Source organism: Sus scrofa, chromosome 12, assembly GCF_054392235.1.
Source record: "Sus scrofa isolate SSC_HxYL_T2T_F1_AM1 chromosome 12, Sscrofa_HxYL_maternal_Yorkshire_Landrace_v2.0, whole genome shotgun sequence".
In the NCBI taxonomy this organism is placed as follows: domain Eukaryota; kingdom Metazoa; phylum Chordata; class Mammalia; order Artiodactyla; family Suidae; genus Sus; species Sus scrofa.
Window position 1 is genome coordinate 8,658,171 of NC_139394.1, and position 22,019 is coordinate 8,680,189.

Here is a 22,019-nt window from a genome sequence, read left to right on the forward strand (position 1 = left end):
CATGAGGAAGGGGTTCCACGTTAGCGGCCAATGACCAGGTCCAGCATCCGAACGTACCTGTTGGTGTTACCTGTGCTGACGACTCCACCTGTAAACCCTTCTGCAGCAGGAGAGCAAATCAAACCCCGACAACAAAGCACAGCAAAAGCCAAACACTCTTGGGGGGATGACGGTCAACCGTCTTCATTTGTGAAGGATGTTATTGGTAAGACCGGCTCTATTGGAGTTTCTGCCGGTTCTCGCTGGACACACCACCATCACCCCAACCAAGACTCGCCCTGGGTGTCAGGAGACCTCGTTCGATATTTAAGTTAAAAACGTGACTCTTCTGAGAACAGTCTGGTGATAGATGTGGTTAAGAGAGACCAAATACAAAGCAGATACAACAATCCCGGACAATGGAGGAAATTCTGTCGTCTCCTGGTTAAGAGGACCGACCATCCCAGTTTGCCCAGGATGGAGCCAGGGGGCTGGGATGTTCCCCAAACCTTTCCCGGGGATGGGACACATGCAGGTAAACCAGGACAGTTGTTCAGGGGAGAAACAGGAGCTGAAAAAGCTCTAAAACACATGTGTAAGACAGTTGGGGAATTTTATTACTTATTTATTTAGTCTTTTTAGGGCCACATCTGCAGCATATGGAAGTTCCTAGGCTGGGGGTCAAATCAGGGTTACAGCCCCTGGCCTACAACCACGGCCACAGCAACTCCGGATCTGAGCCGCATCTGTGACCTACACCACAGCTCACGGCAATGCCAGATCCTTAACCCACTGATCGAGGCCAGGGATCGAATCTCCATCGTTATGGACACTATGTTGGGTCCTTACCCCCCTGGGCCACATCGGGAACTCCTGGTTGGGGAATTATTAATATGGGCTGGGTACCAGGTAACGATGCACAACAGCTCTGAGTTTTTCTTAGGCGCATCCGTGCTCTCTGGTCACAAAATAGGATGTAACATTCTAGGCTTCTGAGAGGTGAAGTGTCCTGAAGTCTGCAGTTTACCCCCAAATGGCCCCGCGACGAAACAAAAACCCCAAATCAAAAATTACAGAGGAAAAGAAAATACGGCAAAGACTCCAGGGACCAACTCCCTAGATGGTATCTATACTATTCTTTCTAATTTCCTGTAACTTTAAACAAAAAGAGGAGAAAACACTTTTGAGTGGAAAGGCCACTGTCACCTCCTATTGAAAGATATATTTTCTTGTATAAGCTGAGATTTTGTAACTCAGTTCTTTGGAAGAAGGAGGTATGAGAGAAAAAGCAGGGGAAATAAAACCATCACGGAGGGAGTGGGATGGGGGTGGGGGTGAGCGGGCACAGGAATGATTCCTTTCCTTGAAATAATGAAAGATTGTCATGGCTTTTAAACAACTGCAGTGCCTTAATGCTGGGCGCTTAATAGGGACTAAAAAAGAAAAAAAAAAAAAGCTAGCTGGAGAAATATTTTTATCAAGCCAAGGCTCAAAGGTAAGATCCACATGAGACTATTAGAACGAATATTACCAAATGATATCCATTTGACTGTTTCTTTTAAAAGATGTGCTTAAGCTTTGTATCATTCTTGTAAGCTGTTAAATACACTTTGAATTTGAAAAGATAAGAGGTGAAAATGTTATTCTGATCTTGTTTGCAGATTAAAATCAAGGTACCCACAAAATAGGAGTTCCCAGAGTGGCTTGGCAGAAACGAATCTGACTGGTATCCATGAGGACACAGGTTCAATCCCTGGCCTCCCTCAGTGGGTTAAGGATCTGGTGTTGCTGTGAGCTGTGAGGTAGGTTGCAGATCTGGCTCGGATCTGGCATGGCTGGAGCTGTGGTGTAGGCCAGCAGCTGCAGCTCTGATTCAACCCCTAGACTGGGAACCTCCATACACTGCAGGTACGGCCCTAAAAAGAAAAAAAAAAAAAGTACCCACAAAATAAATCTTGAATAGGTCTTTTTGGGCTGTGAACAGTATAGACATCAAGGTTCTTTCTCTCTTTGTAAAAACTGAAGTATATAATTTATTTGTTTTGTTTTGGCCATGTCTGTGGCATGCAGACGTCCTGGCCCAGGGACTGAACCCAAAGCACAGTAGCAACCCCAGCCACACCAGGGACAACACTGGATCCTTAACCTGCTGAGCCACCAGAGAAGTCTGAAGTATGGTAATTTTTCAATTTTGTGCTAGTTTCAGGTGTACAGCAAAGTGATTCAGTCAAAATATATTACATGTATATATATGTATACACACACATATATGTGTATATAATCTATATATTCTTTTTCAGATTCTTTTCCATTACAGGTTATTACAAGATACTGAGTATAGTTCCCTGTGCTATACAGTAGGTGCTTGCTTGTTATTTGCCTGTTTCATATATAGTAACGTGATCTGGTACTATCCTAATTTCTCTCTCCCTGCCTCTCTTTCTGCCACCCCTTTTGGTAACCATAAATTTGTTTTCTCTGTCTTGCAGATTAAGTGAAGAACCCCTAAGAGGGGTAATCTTTGAATTTGGTTGAGACCTTGAGTTCTGGATCAGACAAGGCCCGCGAGGGCCTCTCAACTCTGCTCACTGCTTGTGTAATTTTTTTTTTTTCTTTTTTTTGCTGCGCCTGCGGCATATGGAAGTTCCCAGGCTAGGGGTGGAATCAGAGCTGCAGCTGCCGGCCTACACCACAGCCACAGCGACTCGGGATCCAAAGCACATCTGTGGCCGATTCCACAGTTTGCAGCAATGCTGGATCCTTAACACACCGAGCGAGGCCAGAGACTGAACTCGCATCCTCATGGACACTGGGTCAGGTTCTTAGTCTGCTGAGCCACAGCGGGAACGCCATCCCTTGGGTAATCTTAAAGTACCTACTTATTTCCCTCCAAGCTCCAGTTTCATTATCTGTAAAATGAGAGAATAATAGTATATTTTTGATAGAGCTATCAAGGTTTAGAAGTATCCGTGCAGGGGAAGTCATTAGCATAACGACCAAAGGACAGTCAGCTTTGCCATTATTAGCTCCTGTTATTATGACACTTGCCACTAATAAAAAAAGAAAATAGGTCTGTTGAAGTCTGTTCAACTTGCAACCTGAGCTATGTCTCCTCTCCTGGGAAAGGACTCCCACTCTGAGGCCAGACGTCCCCTGTCCCCGTACTTGACAGGACAGAACCAGGGTCTTTTCAGGCAGCACTAGGCTATCCCTCTCTCCTCCCACTGCGCTGAGAATCACCCTTCAGAGCTCAATGTCAAGTTCCCCAAACCTTTCTCCCAATGGATACAGGAGTTATTCTTAAGAAAATGGAAGTTCCCATCATGGCACAGTGGACGTGGATCTGACTACGAACCATGAGGTTGCAGATTCAATCCCTGGCCTCGCTCAGTGGGTTAAGGATCCGGCCTTGCCGTGAGCTGTGGTGTAGGTTAAAGACGCGGCTCGGATCCTGAGTGGCTATGGCTGTGGTTCTGATTCCAATTAGAGCCCTTGCCTGGGAACCTCCATATGCCACTGATGTAGCCCTAAAAAGCAAAAGGAAAACAACAACAACCAAAAAAAAAAAAAAAAAGGAAAATGACATGGTTGAAAAGATACATGCACCCCAGTGTTCATTATAGCACTATTCACAATAGCCAAGACATGGAAGCAACCTACGTGTCCATCAACAGAGGAGTGGATACAGATGGGGTACATGTGCACAGTATATATACAATGAAATACTACTCAGCCTTAAAAGAAAGCAATGACACCATTTGTAGCGACACGGATGGACCTAGAAACTATCATACTAAGGGAAGTTAGACAGCGAAAGACAAGCAACATATGACATCTCCTATATGTGGTCTCTTAAAAAAAAAAAAGGATACAAATGGACATGATTGCAGAACAGCCACAGTTGCACAGACTTTGAAAAGCTTATGGTTACCAAAGGGGACAGGTGGGCAGAGGGAGGGATGGTCTGGGGGTTTGGGATTGGCATATGCACACTGAGGCATATGGGATGATTGGCCCACAGGGACCTGTCGTACAGGACAGAGACTGCTACCCAGTAGTCTGTGATAATCGAGGTGGGCAAAGAATCTGCAAGAAAATAGATGGGTGTATATGTGTGGCGGAGCCACTTGGTTGCACAGCAGAAATCATCACGACCTTGTAAATCCACTACCCTTGAATTAACCTTGTTTTTAAGACCAAAGGAAAAAAAAAAAAGAAATAGGTCTGATGAAGTCCGTTAAACTTGCACCCCTAGCTGTGTCTCCTCACACCTCGCCTGAGAAGGATGATTTCACCATGGCCGAGTAGACTAAATGCAGGAAAACTCATTTTCGGGACCATTCTCCTCTAAGGACTTGTTTATACACATGCCTCGTTCTTCTGGGACTATGACCTTGTTTAAATGTTTGGCTCTTAACACACAGTAATTTTATTTTTTTTTTTCCTGAAACCACATGCTCTCATTTAGAAGGACTTGAAAATGTCCACGGTCTTGGAATTTGGGGTTAAGTCCCAGGAATGAGGGGAATGAGAAAGCAGGACTGAACGGGGGGGAGCTCCGTATGAGAAAAACAGAGAAGCAATATTCTGCCCCAGCCCAGGGATACCTGGCCCCAAGCACCGGCTACGGAGGGCAGGTGAGTGAGAAAGGGCGCCGGGACCCTTTATGGTACATAATAACCATCGCAGCTGTGCAAGCAGAGATCAAAGATCAAATCAAATTTCAAGCTGCAGGGACCTCAATCCAATCACCTGCAGAGGTCAGGGAAAGGAATTTTTCTTCTCTGAAGAGCCCCAAGATTGGCTGAGTTCCCAATGGGGGAGGGGGAGGGTTGGCGCTGCCTGGAAGGATCACATTACTGGCTACTGCCCAGAAGCAAGGGGACACGGCCTCGGGGTGGATGAGACTGGTGGGACCCTTCTATTGTTCACCCGGCAGGGTGCCTGCCAAGCAGAACAGAGAAACTCCAAGAAAGCCCAGGTTCTTGGCATCTATTCAGGAGCTCCGGTGTAATCAGGGCTCCACGGGCCCCTTTTGAGTGTCTGCTCTCAAGGTAGGTACCAGGGATGCTAAAGTTGATGCTTTTGTAGATACTGGGTCAGCCTCCATCCCATCCTCCTTCACAGCCCAGGCTGAGGTGGGCCTTGTGCCAGAGGAGGACAGGCAGTGGATGGCAGGGCCATCTGCCCAGTTTGCACATTCCACCCCCCCCCCCATCCCTCCCAATCCCAGCACACACAAAGGAAAGTAGCCACAGCCGGGAAGCTCCCAGCTGTGTGGATACCGTCTCGGTGGGCCCTGCTGGAGACAACGCCATCTGATCAAAAGGAGCCCCCCAGCATCTCTGTGCCGTCAGAGAAGCAGGTGGTCCTCAGTGTTAGGTCTGGAAGGGTCCATGGAACTCTCTGAACTTGTATCTTCAACTCTCTCTTCCCCCTGCCTCTCCCCACTCCCACTTGATGACATTCCAGGGCGGGGGAGAAATTAGGAAGATTTATGGCAATGGTGGGAAGGGGATGGCCTTTGATAGCCAAAGAGAGAACCAAATTGAGTTCTCAAGGGATGTACTAGATTGTTTTTTAAAGCGCCCCCCAATGGTATCTCAATGGTCTTTATCGGCAAAGCCCTTCGGACCAGGTGAAGTGTGTCTCAGTCACGGAGGGCGGGGGAGGCTGGGTGGAATTAAATGGATCATCAAGGGAACATGGGGGAGTCACGGGAGAGTGAACGTGGCCACTTAGACTGTGGACGTCCATCTAACTAATGTGTTGGGGGAAGGGGTCGGGGGAGGAAGTTTGTCACCCGTTTTAATATCAGAAATTCCTTTACGTGGGTGGTAACTGGGGAACAGCTGCAGGTAGCTGAATCGGAGCCCAAATCCTTGCAAAAACGCCGGTGGGACCCCTGCCAACAACCAAGCAATGGCTTTTCAAGCTGGAAGGGAGCAAGTCCGACTCAGTAAGGCGAAGCGGGGGCGGGGGTGGGGGAGGGGGGAGCGGGGGAGTGGGTGGTGGTGGGTGGTGGGGAAGCAAGTTTTTAAAAAGCTGAGTTTGGAAGCTGGTGCATATTTAATAGGATTAGAACACATGAGTTAGAGGCTGAAAATTCTCAACCTGCCTCGTTAAACAGCCAGCCTGAAGGCAGGCCCGGCTCGCTGAGCAATGGCAGGAAAGGAGGGAGGGAGGCAGGCGAAGCACCTGGGGTCCTGCCCGGGGAGCCGAGGCTGGAGGAGAGATTCTGGAAGTTCTTCCCTCTCCTACTCTCTCTCTCTGGAGCTTCCACTGGCCACTCTCGGGTCCATGAACACACCCGTTTTGTCAATAATGCTTTCGATGCCCTGTTCCCGCTCGGCTTGGCCCAGGCGGGTCCACCCACCGCCTTGGCCCGTCCTTGGAAGGAAAAGTGTTTACTTTTGCCTTTTCATATGGGCGAGTAGCCCCAGCCCAGCCTCCAAAGTCTATTTGGATGTGTCTCGGATGCGGCTCTGAGTCTGGGGGAATGGGGTGACAGGTGGTGGAAAAGAGGGCAAGAAGGAACATATTTCTTCTTTTAAATACAGATCTTGGTTGCTGGTCTGATGATGTGAGCCCAAGGCTCACAACGAAGGCTGTCCGGTCCCTGCGTGCTTGGCCAGAGGGCCCAGGGATGCTTGGAGTTAGCTGGGTCCTCTCTGGCTCCAGGCTCTGCTAACCTGGTGAGTGACTTCAGACCAGACCTCTCACCCGCCCCCCACCGCCCCCCGCCCCCCAGCTTCTTGTTTTCTTACTTTTAGACGGAAGCCGCAGCTCATTGGAGCCTTTCTTACAGCGGATTTCAGTGCCACTGAAGTGAGACACAGTCCCCAGCCTCAGTACAACTATTTCATCCGAGACATTATACGCAGATCCTGCGATGACGGGTCAGGGCTCCCAGAGGCCACCATGTTTACAAAACTGAGGACTTACTGGGTGCTTCCTGTGATGGACCCTTCGCTTGTTCACTCTGCAAGCCTTTTTTTTTTTTTTTTTTTTTTTGCTTTTTAAGGGCTGCACTCATGGCACGTGGAGGTTCCCAGGCTAGGGGTCCAATTGGAGCTGTAGCTGCCAGCCTACATCTCAGCCACAGCAACGTGGGATCTGAGCCACGTCTGCGACCTACACCAACGCTGGATCCTTAACCCACTGAGCGAGGCTAGGGATCGAACCCACAACCTCATGGTTCCTAGTCAGATTCATTTCCACTGCGCCACAATGGGAACGCCCCAAGCCTGTTCTTCATAGCATCCTAAGTACTATTCTTAACAGTTGAAAGAAATACGGCCTCTCGGAAGAGAAGTACGAGAAGCTGGTGAGATAATTGAATATGACTCTTCCTTGATTTCTCCTTGTATAAACCATCCTCACCCCAAATGTTCTGAACTGGGAAGAGAAGAGTCAACCTTGTCTCAAGACCTGGAGGTGTGGCTTCGATTTTACTTCTTAAATGTAGGTAGAGGCTAAAACATACAGATTTTTTTTTGGAGCGGGGGTGAGGACTTTTTTTATATTTTATTTTTAAGGATTTTTTTTTTTTTAAGCACAGAGTTTGAGAGGCTTTTAGGACAGGAGAGGCTTTTATTATAATTAATTATTTATTTATTTAGCTTTTTAGGGCCACACTTTGCGGCATATGGAGGTTCACGGCATATGGAGTTTCCCGGCTAGGGGTCGAATTGGAGCTGTAGCTGCCACAGCCACGCCACAGCCACAGCAACGCGGGATCCGAGCTGCGTCTGCGACCTACACAGCAGCTCAAGGCAACGCCGGATCCTTAACCCACTGAGCAAGGCCAGGATCGAACCCACATCCTCATGGATCCTAGTCTGGTTCATTAACCACTGAGCCACAAAGGGAACTCCCCAGGAGAGGCTTTTAGTCAAATTCTGGCCACCACTTACTACCGGTGCCAACTTGTGAGCGGTATTGAGCCACTCTTGACCTCGGTGTCTTTGCTCTAAAATTGATCAAAAATAGAAGGTTATGGAGTTCCTGTCGTTGCTCAGTGGAAATGAATCTGACAAGTATCCACAAGGACGGAGGTTCAATCCCGGCCTCGATCCATGAATTAAGGATTCAGCATTGCAATGAGCTGCAGTGTAGACCACGGACGCGGCTGGGATCTGGCGTTGCTCTGGCTGTGGTGTAAGCCAGTGGCCACAGTTCAGATTCAACCCTAGCCTGAGAACTCCATGTGCTTCAGGTGCAGCCCTAAAAAGACCAAATGAATAAATAAATAAATAAAAGCAGGTCATGAGAAAAAATAAAAAACCTTGTGTGTAACCTCCTTGGTGGGCAGGTATATACTTCGCACATCTGGAACAGAGCTGCAGCAGGGATTGTTTTTAATCAGAGCCCACACCCAGCACCGCTTCCCATGGCTCAGGCAGTGCGGGTGGGTGTTACAGGATTCATTTATTTACTACCCTCAGCCCTGCAGCCTGGCCCAGCCCAGCAAGCACACGAATTCCAAAGCCCTTCACCCCAGCTCGACTGCCAGCCCCCAAAGTAGATAAAGACCGAAACCTGATCTGGGGAGTTCCTGGAGGATCCCCTGTCTTTGGACAAGCCGCGGGGATTTGGAAGCCCCCGTGAGGGGCGTGGCTCCAGGGCCCGGATGCAGGCGTGGATGCGGGGAGGGGGCCTGATGCGGGGGCCTTGGGAACTGGGGGACCCAGGGACCATCCTGACTGTCCTGGGAGCCCTGAGTGCGCCGTGTGTCCTGCCGGCTGTGTAAACACAGTAACCAAACACACTGATGATTTCCAGGGCCGCGCCAGATGCCAACAAGTACGGGGAGTGATTCGGTTTCCACCCCTTCTTATTTTTATTTGTCCCTCGTGCCTCAGGGTGGGACAGAGTGTGAGACGCGGGGGAAGCTTCGCTCTAACGCGACGTCTTTGCTTTAGAGATGTGCCCCCTCGCGCCTGTGGCCTTCGAACATCCCCTCCGCCAGCAGCCCCCGTGAACCCCAACCCCAATCAATCGAGCTCCCATCCCTTCCTCTCTCTCCATTGTCTTTTCTCCCCTTAGCCCTCACCCTCTGACATGTCACCTACCGGAACTACTTCTTTGTTTTTTAATGTTGTTATTCCCTTCCTCGCCCCCCAAATGACAAGAAAATAAGAATTTTGGTGTTATGCATGCATGTGGGTGTGTATGTGTACGTACATATCTCAGAGCCTATGGCAGTCCCTATGGTTTTTGTGTGTTTTCTTTTTTATTTGTTTTAAATGGCTGTCCCTGTGGCGTATGGAAGTGCCCAGGCTAGGGGTCAAATCAGAGCGGCAGCTGCCAGCCAATGCCACAGTCACAGCCATGCCAGATCCGAGCCGCATCTGAGACCTGCAGCCACAGCTCATGGCAACGTTGGATCTGTAACCCACTGAGCAGGGCCAGGGATCGAACCCGTATGCTTATAGACACCATGTTGGGTTGTTTCAGGGAACAACCCACGGCCACTGGATGCTCCCACCCAGAACCTTCTCTTCTTTAAAGCTTTCATCCACCCTCCCTTTCACAGAAGTGAAGTGTATTTTTTTACACTTTATTGCGTGTATCTTGATTTCACAGCTTGGGGTGGGAGATCAGAGGGACCAGTGGTGGCTCGTGGACCTGCATATTCCACCAATGATGAGTATTGCAATATAGCCCCCACTGCCCCCTGCATTCAGCCTCTGCTCCTCGAAGAAAACAGAGCAGAGCAAAGGAAACTGGTCTTAGGACAGACGGAGTCATTTCATAGGAAAGCTGGGAAGTGGGGGGAGAGGAGTGGAGCAGGAAGGAACAAGCCAAGGTCAGGTTTATAATGGGTTTGCTGGCTTCGGTTTGGTCACTGGGGTGCTATAGCCTGGACTGGACCTCAGGCCTACTAATTTCCCAGCTCCCTCTCCCTGTCACTCCAGAGAAGGAAAAGTCAAAGCCCGAAGTGATTTCCAGTCCACGTTGGCTTCTTGCCGTTTTCACTCACTGGACCTGCCCAGCGGCTGTTCATGGTGGGTGCAAGTCCTTCTGCCAAGTTCTCTGTCATCTGAGTTCAGGCTTCAGTTATGTAATCAATGCCATGAAAAAGCAAAAGCCAGTTATTTTTTTTTCTCACTCAGCTGAAAATTTCATCTCTCACTACTCTCTTTATTTTCCTTTCTTTTTCTCTTTGTGATTTCTCTCTTGCTACTTTTCTGAATAAATAAGAGATCTCAGGGGAGGCATGTAAAAAGCAGAGTTGAGAGATTTAAAGAGTTTTTCCTCTCTTTCACAGCTTTGTCTTACTTTATATAAGAAATGCAAACATGAAAGGACAGTTTTCTAAAGCTAGGAAAATGGAGTGTCTACTAAAATATGATTTTGATGTGCTCTCTGCTCCTAGACCAAGGAAGGATCGAGACAAAGACACAAATGCACACGCAATAGTCTGCAAGGGTCAGTAACCTGTAATAGGCCTATTGTTCAGGGTACAGTCGGGGGTACAGAAGGGGGTCAGGTGGATAAGGAGTGCATTTTCAGAGTTTGCCCAGAAGTCCAAGAGAAAAGGGCCACTGTAGGCTTAGAAAATATCCCCCATGATGATATTGAGGGCAAAAAGATTATGACACTTTGGGGGGCCCCAGAATCATTGACCGTGGCTAGTATGTTGTGTGTGTGTGACTTGAGGAGTTGGAGGTAGGCATGAGAAATGAGGCTGCAGAATGGGGCCAGGCCATGTGTACTGTGGTTGCCATAGAAGTAAGTTGGATGACTGGCCAGCACAGAAGATTTGCAGCAGTCAAATAATGCAGTCAAATCTGCGTTTCGGAAGGTAAGCCTCGTCCTACAGAGGATGAACAAGGGGGCTATGTGAGAGTGGAGGAGGCGAGACTGGTTCCCTCGTTCATTAAGCAAATATTGGTAGAGCTCCTTTTGTGTACTCGGCATCATTCCGAGGATACAGCAGTGAACAGGACAGGATTATTTTCTGGAAGGGAAAGCCAACGATAAATACATGACATATATACAACTAAATACATGATATATAATGGCATAACATGTAACTATGTGATATCTGTGTATAAGGGTGTGTATGTGTGCGTTGATGAGAGATGGGAATAGAGTCTGTTAAGAAAACTGACATGAGTAAAGAGAAAGAGTGACGGGAGTCACAGTTTAGACAGAGCGGCCAGAGAAGGGCTCTCTGAGCAGGTGGAATTGAAGCAGAGAAGTGGATGAAATGAGGGACCCAGCCATGGCAAGACTGGGAGGAAACCACACACATCTTTTGGTGAGAATAAGCATGGCCCAAAGTAGATGGTGAGGATAGGGATGAGATGACAGGAAATTTCAGGAGGTGGAATCGATAGGACGTCTAGCTTTGGGAAGTGAGAGAAGGAAAAAGACCAACATGGCACCTGGTTTTCTGGCTCGGTCATCTGGATGGCTGCGGGTCTCTCACTGGATGGATAGTGAAGGGGGAAAAGGGTGACTTTAGAGAAAAGTAATGAAGACAATGACGATGTTGAACTTCCGAGACTGGTGGTACATCCCAGACTCTCTTCCATTTTCCTGGCCATAGTTCCCACTGAGACGTCACTCCGGATATTGGGACAGTTGGATATAACATCCGTTCTCCTTGAGGAAAATGATGGAGACTGGGGACTGAGGGAGAGGTGGTTTGGCTTGTTTCCTGTCTTCCTCCTCCCTTTCATTATTTTTTAAATTGAAGTATAATTGATGTACAAGGCTGTGTTAGTGTCTGGTGTGCATTAAAGGATTCAGATACACACACACCCACATATACATATATATGTATATATATTGGTTTTCATTATAGGTTATTGTAAGCTGTTGAATATCGGCCCCTGTGCTGTACAGTAGGTCCTTGTCGGCTGTCTATTTTATATATAGCACTGTGTATCCACTAATCCCAAACTCCTAATGTATCCCTCCCACCCCTTACCCCTTTGGTAACCGTTAATACGTCTGTTTTCTAGGTCCATGAGCCTGTTTCTGTTTTGTCAATAAATCCAGTCCCTTTGTCTTTCTGATTCCAGCCAATGAGACCACTTACTAGACAAAGTCAAGTCTCCCTACACCTTAGAAGAATATGGTTCAGACAATGTGTGAAAATAAGAACATCTGTTTCTAGGTGCCGTCTCTCTGCTATTCAGAGAGCAAAGGTTTAGAGACCCAGCCTGACGGTAAGACTATTCTAAGCAGATTCTACATTCTGAAAACCAGCAGGAAAGGATAAAATGGAAATGACAATTTCAGCCTGTTTGAAAGAGGTGACATTGCGTCTCCTGAGCTGGATTCTCGGAGAAGATTTTTAAACTGAAGGGTGGCCACCATCTAAAGATTTCTGAAAGATATTTGCAAAATTGTCCAGTGGGGTCAGGTAGTTGCACTTCCCCTTCACCCAGGCAGGGAATGTTGTCCACGTGTTCACTTAAGGGGACGCTAATGGTACTTGAATTGCTTCCACAGTTTCCCATCGTTTTGCTAATTACACCATGGCTTATTTTGCCTCCTGTGCAATTGTTAAGCTGGAAAGGGTGGCTCTTGGCAAAACCACTCTTCCATGGGGCCGGAGCCTGCTGTCAGAACTTGCAGGGTGTGGCTGGCCTTGCCTGAGTGAACATGTGCTAGCCCCATGATGGGAAGGTCAGTGACCCATCTCGGCTCCTAAACACTATGGTTGCGCCATCTTTTTTTTTTTTTTTTTTTTTTTTTTAGCTATTTCTTGGGCCGCTCCCATAGCATATGGAGGTTCCCAGGCTAAGGGTCTAATCGGAGCTGCAGCCACCGGCCTATGCCAGAGCCACAGCAACGTGGGATCCGAGCCACGTCTGCAACCTACACCTCAGCTCACGGCAACGCCGGATCGTTAACCCACTGAGCAAGGGCAGGGACCGAACCCACAACCTCATGGTTCCTAGTCGGATTCGTTAACCACTGCGCCACGACGGGAACTCCAAGGTTGCGCCATCTTGATACCTTTCCAAACAGAAAGGAGAGGCTGGCCAACTTACCATTGGATCACCTTTACACTTGTTTTCCAGCTGGGTTGAAATTCCGGTCCAGGCTGGGAGCCTCCACTCTTTCGAACCTTCTCATGGCTGATCTTCGGACCTCCAACACCCACGCTGTCTTCTTGATGTGGCACCTGTGGTGTCACAGACTCTTGTGGGTGTAACATGAGAGATACTCTCTGGTCTCGGAGAGAGACTTTTAGGGTGGATGGAAGTAAAATTTTAACTCAAAACCAGAAGGGTGTGTCCTCTCTGAAAGAACACAAAGCCAAGAGAAAGGAGAAAGCTGGACCCAAATTTTCCCACTGTTCTTAGACGAAACACCAAAACGCTTCGGATGGCCTCTGTGGCACCCTGGCCCTGAGGAATGAGCTTTTTGCCTGCCTCTCAGACTCATCTTGTGACTTCCCTTTTCTTGGCAACGAAGCACCATCAATTTTGGCCCTTGATTATTGCCTGTTTCCCTAAGTGTGAGCTCTGTCAAGTCAGGGGTCACATTTATCTGTCCAACATGTTTGTTGAATGAATGGCTGGAGGGAAGGATGGATGAATGATGAGGGGAGTTTGGATTTGGAAAATGACCCGGATGCGATGTTCAGCTGCTTAGCCTTCTAATCTGGGTTCAAGGAGTTCTTTTCTAATAAACTACCCAAGACGGAAAAGGTTAAAAGTCCCTTTCAAAAAGGACATGATGGAGTTCCCGCTGTGGCACAGTAGCATTGACAGTGTCTCTGCAGCGGCATGGACGCAGGTCGATCACTGGCCTGAGCAGTGGGTAAGGATCCGGCATTGCAGCAGCTGTGGTGTAGGTCACAGCTCCATTCAATCCCTGGCCTGGGAGCACCATACGCCGCGGGTCTGCCAAAAAGAGAGAGATGATGCTTCAGAACCCTTTCCTCCCGTAGAGACTCGATAACGAAAGGTCACCAGGGAAAGGTTCCTGAAAAGGAGTCACTCAGAAACCCCTCCTGGGGTTTACGTGTCAGGCTTTGACTAACATTGCCTCCATATAAACGTACAAGAGGGTCCAATTTTCCAAAGCAAGACATACATTTGGGGGTTTTTTGTTTGTTTGTTTGTTGCTGTCGTTGTTTTGTCTTTTGTCTTTTTAGGGCCACACCTGCGGCATATGGAGGTTTCTCGGCTAGGGATCTCATTGGAGCTGTAGCCGCCAGCCTGCACCAGAGCTACAGCAATGCGGGATCCAAGCCGCGTCTGCAACCTACACCACAGCTCACGGCAACGCCGGATCGTTAACCCACTGAGCGAGGCCAGGGATCGAACCCGCAACCTCAAGGTCCCTAGTTGGATTTGCTTCCACGGTGTCACGACGGGAACTCCAAGATGTGCATTTGAAAGAGCATTTTATAGAGCTGGAGGTGATTGTACTAGTGAAGAAAGTCAAAGAGAAAAAGACAAACATCATATGAGATCAGGTATATGTGGAATCTTAAAAAATGATACAAACGAACTTATCTACGAAACAGAAATAAACTCACAAACACAGAAAACAACTTTATGGTTACCAAGGGGAAAGGGGAGGAAGGATAAATTGGGAATTTGGGATTAACAGATATGCACTACTATATGTAAAATAGATAGACTACAGGGCCTACGGGATAGCATGGGGACCTATACTCAATATCTTGTAATAACATAGGATGGAAAAGAATCTTAAAAAAAAAAAAAAGAATCTTAAAAATATATCAGAATCACTTTGCTAGATACTTGAATCATTGTAAATCAACTACACCACAATTAAAATTTTTTTTTTAGAAAGGAAAATCATTTAGGCTAAACATCACGCTAATCATTGAAAGGGATCCCTGAGAAAGATTTGGCAGTTCATTTTTAAATAGTGTGATACAGGCTTTGTTTTGAAGTTCTCAAAATAAGTCCAAAAAAAAGCGTACTCGCCACCACGTCTGCAAAAGGGAAAGAAAAATGAATGTGGGTCAAATGTTAAGCCCTCACCACCTTGACAGAGTGTGTTGAATACGTGTAGAAGCAGAGGGGTCTTAAGAAGCCAGGTTTCTTCTGTTGGGAGGCTGAGGTCCCGTCCTGCACTGGGAGGGGGTTGGAAAGGTGATCCTGCTGGTTCCCCCGGAGAGAAGGAGGAGCTGGGTTTATACCCCTGTAAAGGACGGCTTATCAACGCTGACTTCCTCCCAGCGACTTTCATCTTTTTATGCTATTTGTCTTGCAACTCCTTGAACCTAAAAAGGACCTTGGAGTTGAAAAGCAAATTTTCCAAAAGATAGGATATGTTTGGATTTGGATTGGTGAAGTTGGGGGAGGGGGTGGTGCCTGGCTCTCAGCAGGACCTGGATCAGACCTGGGCTCTTGGCCCGTGGAGGGCCAGCCCGGATTCTGAGTCAGTTTTGCAGAGTCTTCTCTACAAAAGTCTTCTCGGGTAGAATCTTGCCTTTCACCTGTGCTTCCTATTTGGACCTCCTGTGGGGTTATCAGGGCTATTTATTTAGGATTTACCTCCTCTAAATCCTCCTGCAAGAGTCCTGTGGAGGAGAGAGGGGGCTGGGATGGGGAGAGCTTGTGGAAGTGGTGTCTGGAGGTACTGGGCATCGGCCAGACATCTGCGTACGTGTGTGGTGGAAAAGGGACTGGGCTGGGAGTCCATCTCCTGGAATTGCAATCCTGCTGTCCCCACGACTCAGCAATGTGATAACCTCTGATCGGGTCATTTCTTTCTTATAGGAGGCCATCAGATGGGAGGCCTTAGCCATTGCAGAGTCTATGAGATGTCCCATCTGCGGTGGGGAGAAAAATCCCAGGCATTAAGTTGCAGAGAACAGGGATGTTGCTTTGACTCTCCCATGTTAATTGCCTAACACGACATCCTTTTTGAAAAAAGCACGTGGCCCCGGTGCTCAGGGCTGCCCTGACTGTGCCATAGGCAGGGGCGTGTGTGGGAAACCCCTTAGAAACAGTGGGTGTGCTCTGGACCTATAGCGCTGGGTCAGCATCCACACGTATTCTTTATTATATCATCAGGGAATTGCGAGGACGGCTTCCACATCCTAATGTCAGAGCGGTGGAGGTCTGAAGGCAGGGGTGCCATGGCCATTGCTCTCGGCTTATGGCTGGTTTGCATCCTGGGACTTGAACGCCGGCAGGTCCTCGCGTGGGTATCAGCTTAACACTGAGAACAGAGGGATGAGTTTTAGCCAAAGAAAGAGTATGTTTGGCGAATGGAAGATTCTCCCTTCTTCCTCTCGCCTCTGCTCCTTCCTGTTGTGTGTTCCTCCCCCATCCCTCCAACCCTGGGTTTTGTCCCACGTGGGGAGTGAGGGCACGGAGCTTCGGAGCGTGGCCGTGTTTACTGTCACAGGTCTGCAGCCGCTCTGGCCTCAGTGAAGCCAGAAGGACCTGAATTAAAGCCTGTTACTGAAGCCAGAAGGTTGCAATCAGGAGTTGGCTGGCGAGGCTATGGGTCACCACAAAGGTCACCTGTGACTTATTTCCATGTCCCCCAGTCCTGTCAGGAGGTCCGTGGGGGCACAGAAAGCAAACATGGGGGAGGGCTCCAATCAGAAACAGCCCGTGACCTTCCCTGGCCCCAGGCAGTCACGATGGTCAGACTCTCCTGCAGCTCCCTCAGGACTTGGGTGGAGGTGAAAGGCGTGTCCCTGAGAACCGCAGCGTTCGGCCTCACCTGGAATAGGTGCTTGATGCACTTCTGCAGATGCATGCACATCCGTGCCTCACACGCATGCACGCGAGCATGTGCCACTCACGGGAAGAGCGCTTTCAGGGGCGACAAAAGCTTGTCAACGTCCGGCCTGTGGTGCAAGTGGGTTCAAAGGGACCAGCCTCCCGGGCTGTCTCAGTGTCCCCTGTTCCTTTGTTGGGAGGCTTGACGGAGCCATCCTGAATAGCGTGGCGAATGGACGAGCGGATCAGACGGCCTCCCTGTCACTAAGTGGATCTGACCAATCAATCAGTATCAGGTCTGATCAATATGGGAAGGGACGAAGGGGAACTCGATTTGAATACAGCGGTGAAAGGGATGGGGGCGCGCAGGGCGGGGGGCTGTCTGCACCCCCACTTCTTTCCCTCATGGCCCCACTGTCCTTACATCATGCTCGGTGACATTCTTTGGCAACAGTGGTCTCTCTCGGACTATCCGATTCCTTTGGGAACAGAATGTCCTCTGCTAGGATGCTGGGCCTCGTCTGGGTTTGGTCCCGGTACTTTTAATATGCACAGTACCTCACCTATTGACTTCATATAATGGCTCTGATTTACATGTTGCTTTGCATGTGATTTGCATCACATTAGGTCCATACCCCCCCTTCAATGAATATTTATCAACAGTCACATTCCATAGAAGATGCTAAATACTGAGAGGGAGAGCTAAAGATTCCAAAAATCTCCTGGAAATCTTTGTTGCTTTTCACCAGCAGCCTTGAGCCCCTTTCTAGTCCACTAATCCATCCCTCCACCTCCATTTCTTTGACAGCTTCTTAAGAAAAGTTGATCTTCTTGGAATAATCACCAGTTTGGCTTCTCAGAGTTCAGCCTGGCCTGGAAGAGGCACCTGAAGAGCCAGAAATTATACATGCCTGTGGTTCTTCAAGTCACTTCTAGCCATAACAGCATGGATTTCTTGGGCTCCTTTGCTTTTGGATGGACCGGATGTCTGCTATGCCGTTCTCATACACCTTAAGAACACTCCAGAAGGAGAGCCATGGGCTTTATTCCACTGAAGGAAGGAAAAATCTGAGACATGAACCTCAGCAGGAATCTGCTCAATACACCGAGTTCCAGCCCAGTTGGAGGCAAGGCTAGCTTAGAGTCAACATGTATTTTCTGGATTCTATTGAGTTCTAAGTTAGATGAAGAAGGAGGAGTGAGCACACACACACACACACACAAACACAAACACACACACGTACATCTTTCCTATTCACATACAATCCTTCCACTCCTTTTGGAATAGTTTCAATTGCTTGTGCAAGATGCTTGAGTTAGCCTGCTGAGAGGTGGTATGCATTGCTTCTGTCTAGAACCCAGCGACATAATCAACGCAATTGCAGAGTAGATCGGGAAATGCTGAAATGCACAGAAATATGGGTGAACACTGATGATCTCTGGCATACGCACTTAGCCGTGGGCCTCAGAGAAATCACCCCATTCTCTCCTCCTTTTCCCTAAAATGGGGGCAATATCCCCTAGCTTCTGGAATTCTCAGGAGGGTTAAATAAGATAATGCACTGGAAGGAACCTACCAGTACAGTGCCAGGCACAGAGCAGAGGCTAAAGCAACACCCCCCTTGCTTTTCAATCCCACCCTTCCTCCCTGTTAGCTGTTCCTGAGAGCCCATGGGAAAAGAGGAAGCAGGATGGTCCACATATGGTTTTAATTGGATAAATCAGGAGGTGAGGAGATGCCATTTGCATTCTTTTCTGATCTTCTCAAGGCGAATGAGTAATAGCTGGCTGTTTGGAAAGAAACTATTAGCCTATGTTGAGCCCTTCCTGATGGCTTTGATGGCCGTGTTTCTAGGATCTGTTGGAAAGGATAAAGGCACAGAATGGTACTGCCATGACATCTGGGCACTACCATCCAAAGCCATGGCAGTTTGCTGGGTTGTTCTTGTAAGCTGAACAGAGAGAAAAGCATGCTGTGTGCTCCCCAAATTATTAACACAGGTTCTGGGAGCTGACACAATTATAGTCTGCTTACTGGATAAGCCGAAGGTGGGTGGAGGTTGTGCATACAGATGGCTCTGTCTCTCTGACTCATGTCTCAAAGGTGTTGACACCTAGGGCCCAGCTTTGGGAAATGCTCTATTTGGAAAGGGTTGGCCGATGGCCTAGGCTATGTTCTCATCATCTAGAATATGTTAGAAAAGTCAGTCAGATGGAAATTCTGGCCTTCCTCTCCTTAGGGACTGTCATCCCCTAATTCCCATACCCCCATTTATGCTAGCTGCTATGAATCGCTTCTTCTCTGCAACCTCTTGATAATTTAGGTTTACATCTTTAGGATTTTTTTAAAGGTCCAATGTAAGGCAGTTGTGGAAATCAGTATGGGTCCAATGCCTTAAAAAAAATACCACATTAAAGTAGTAAACACTTGAGCTGCAAATAATAGTAACTGTGGTTTCAAAATTAAAGGCATTGATTGTTTTACAAGGAAGCCTAGAGGATAGTAGTGCAGGACTGGTTCAGTACTCAATAATGACCCCCAAATCTATGCTTTCTTTAACCTTTCTACATTTCCTTAGCTTACCTTGTTGGCCGTTCACCCTCGTGGATGTTGTCACATGGTCACAAAACAGCTTCTGTAGCTCCAGGCATCACATCAGCATTCAGGGCAAGAAGAAGGAAGAAATTAATAGTACTAGTTCTATCTGTCCCTTTTATCAGGACAGACAGCAAAAGCCAGCCTTAAAATACAGATCAGGATAAACAATTGTTTTCAGCTAATGCAATCAAACTTTAGTTCCAAATTCTTGAGTTTCTCTTCATGTTTCTGGAATCAGTCTCTTTTCCCTTACTTCCCTGTGGAAGCAACCCTAGACTATAGGCTAGGGTTGTATTTTCCTACTTTCCTCTGGCATATCTCTTAAAGACGGAAAAAGAGACATTCAAAGATGAGAGGGAGAGACAGACAGACAGAGACAGATGACAGAGGGGAAAGAGAGGGAATTATGCAGGATATAGAGAAAGCTATTTTGATCTATTTCAGTCGATTTACTTTTTTTGTGTGTTTGTTTTATTCCCCACCCCTATCTTTAACATCACCTGCGGTGATTATACCTGCTTTCCCAGTGAGGCCCTGTCCCTCAGTCACTGATAGTATAATTTCAGATTCTCAAGTGGTGATGCAAGAATGCCCAGCGTTGAGAAGATGGCTGGCTAATCAAGCTTCTTGCTAAATTTGAGTGGAGCAAAAAATGAAAACTGTTATAGATATAGAAAATTTTTTCTTTTTAACAAAACTCTCTAGGAAGGGATCTGGTATTTAGACAGAAGAGTTTTCATGCCTGCTTTAGCATTTTATTTATTTGTAAATAAAAACTGACTTTAGACACCAGTTCATTCAAACATTAAAACAATTGATTCTTCCTCCTCCTCTCCTTTTTATGTTCTACATAAATGGAAATGAAGGCCTAGGAATTTTAAGAAACAAAGATTTCTTGGAATGGCCATAGTGACAAACTAGGTATTTTATTTTGTATTATCAGAGGCACATAACCAAGGCTGCCACTCATGGCAGACATTGCTAACCAATCACTGTCAACTTCCTCCCACACACAGGGAAGACATTGCTAATCCATCACGGCCAACTTAACGCTGGTTTATGGTGTCACAATCCATCTTAGTAGAGTGTTTCCAGAGTCTACTACCAAACCATCAGGACTGGTTGCTGAGATGTAATAAAACCTATTTGCCACACCTGTCACAGACATTTCTCATTGCTTTCTTTGACTCCCTCCAAAACCCAGGACGCTCTTTCATTCATTCAGTTAAATTCTAATTGTTTTCTAAGATGATAAATTTACTTTCAAACATAGTGTCTCCCACACCCCCACCACAAACATCTGCGTTAAGTCATAGAGCAGAGACTGTGTGGGGTATGCCCCCAAATCTGCGATTGTTAGCCTGGGCTGCACTCAACTGGTCCTGGAGATGTTCTTTTGGCAGAGAGGAATAGCCTGTGGGTGACGTGGAAAGGCCCCCAATTCTCTTTCCCACAGCTGGGAACATTTGTTGGTTTATGGGATGGATGGATGTCTTGCACAAAGACACTTGGCCCCAGAATTAGCAATGACAGCATATCTCCTTTCCCACAGGGCTCCTGCATAACTAAGCCTGACAACCTGGGGGAATCGGTCCACATGGAGCCAGGCTGAAAGAAACCTGAGAATTTCAGGTCTTCAACATATGGGAGATGCAGGAGGATCCTATTTGGAAGAGGGGAGACATAGCGGGTGATATTCCATGGGTGCCGTCTGATGACCAAACAGTGCTTGATATTTCTAGCTATCCTCATTGGCCAGAGAATAAGTCAGACTATGGCCACAGCTAGAAAGTCACTAGCAAAATGTGTTAACCCTTTCTGAGGTATGTTTTCCTTCTCAAGGCAATTATTTTTGTTGTTTTCGTTGAATTCAACCTACATTGGATGGGTGGCTGCGCCTGGCTTTCGACGTGAAGAATGAGGGAATTGAAATTCACACGTGTCTGTACAGCACAATTTTCATTTGCAAGTCCCTGTCACCTGATACTCTTTGAGTCTAGAATTGAGAAGGCACCTTTTAGACAGGCACTATTTTCAACCCGATTCATGGATGAGAAAGTGAAACACAGAGGAGGTTAGGGACTCTCGCAGGGTGACACGGCTATGAAGTGGCCAAACCTGGATTTGAACTCAGGGAGTATGACCTCAAAGCCAGTAAGCTGAAACCCACTTTGCTTTCCTGTCCCTTTCACCCTTCACATGCATTCACCATGACTCAACTTCTGTTTTCCTTGAGTGAAGGTGAAGAGATGTGCCCTCTTGAAGTCAGGGCTGGTTCTCCGTGTCACACGCCACCCTGGTGAGTGGTTTCTGCTTCTCCGCTGCAGTGACGGAAGTCCCCCATGTTCAAGGCATCAGACTCTTTTCCAGGTCTTTATTTTTTTTCCCCAACTCATTTTAATGTGCTTCTTCTTCATCTTTCTTCCGCTTCCTGATCAGGTCCACTGGACTAACATGCTAAGGGCAGCAAAAAAAAAAAAAAAAAAAAAAACCTTTAGCTGGGGAGCCCCAGTTGTTGTTGTTTTTCAACTTCCTTTGATCCTACTTTGTGGTTGACTTGGCGAAAGTCCACATCTGTCACCAATGGGCTTTCAAGCGGCTGCAGCTCAAAGCCCATATCAGATCTGACCTCGACACACCCAGGTCGGAGGCATCCATTTCCTTTCTGCCCTGGATGAATAAATGGGGTTTCTCTGATTCCACATTCATCTTTCCTGCTCTCTGTCTCTCCCTCTCCTCCCCCTCAATAATCC

At 47.5% G+C, this 22,019-nt stretch overlaps 2 long non-coding RNA genes across 5 annotated transcripts in view; both read left to right on the top strand.

Annotated features, from left to right (window-relative positions):
* LOC102165318 (uncharacterized) overlaps positions 1 to 22,019 on the top strand; it is a 387,409-nt gene that overhangs the window by 350,467 nt on the left and 14,923 nt on the right. The gene's annotated exons all lie outside the window — the stretch shown is intronic.
* Positions 5,698 to 20,433, top strand: LOC106505395 (uncharacterized). Its single transcript, XR_014820399.1, has 3 exons — positions 5,698 to 5,938; positions 6,540 to 6,674; positions 17,476 to 20,433. It is a non-coding gene; the product is annotated as an uncharacterized LOC106505395 (long non-coding RNA).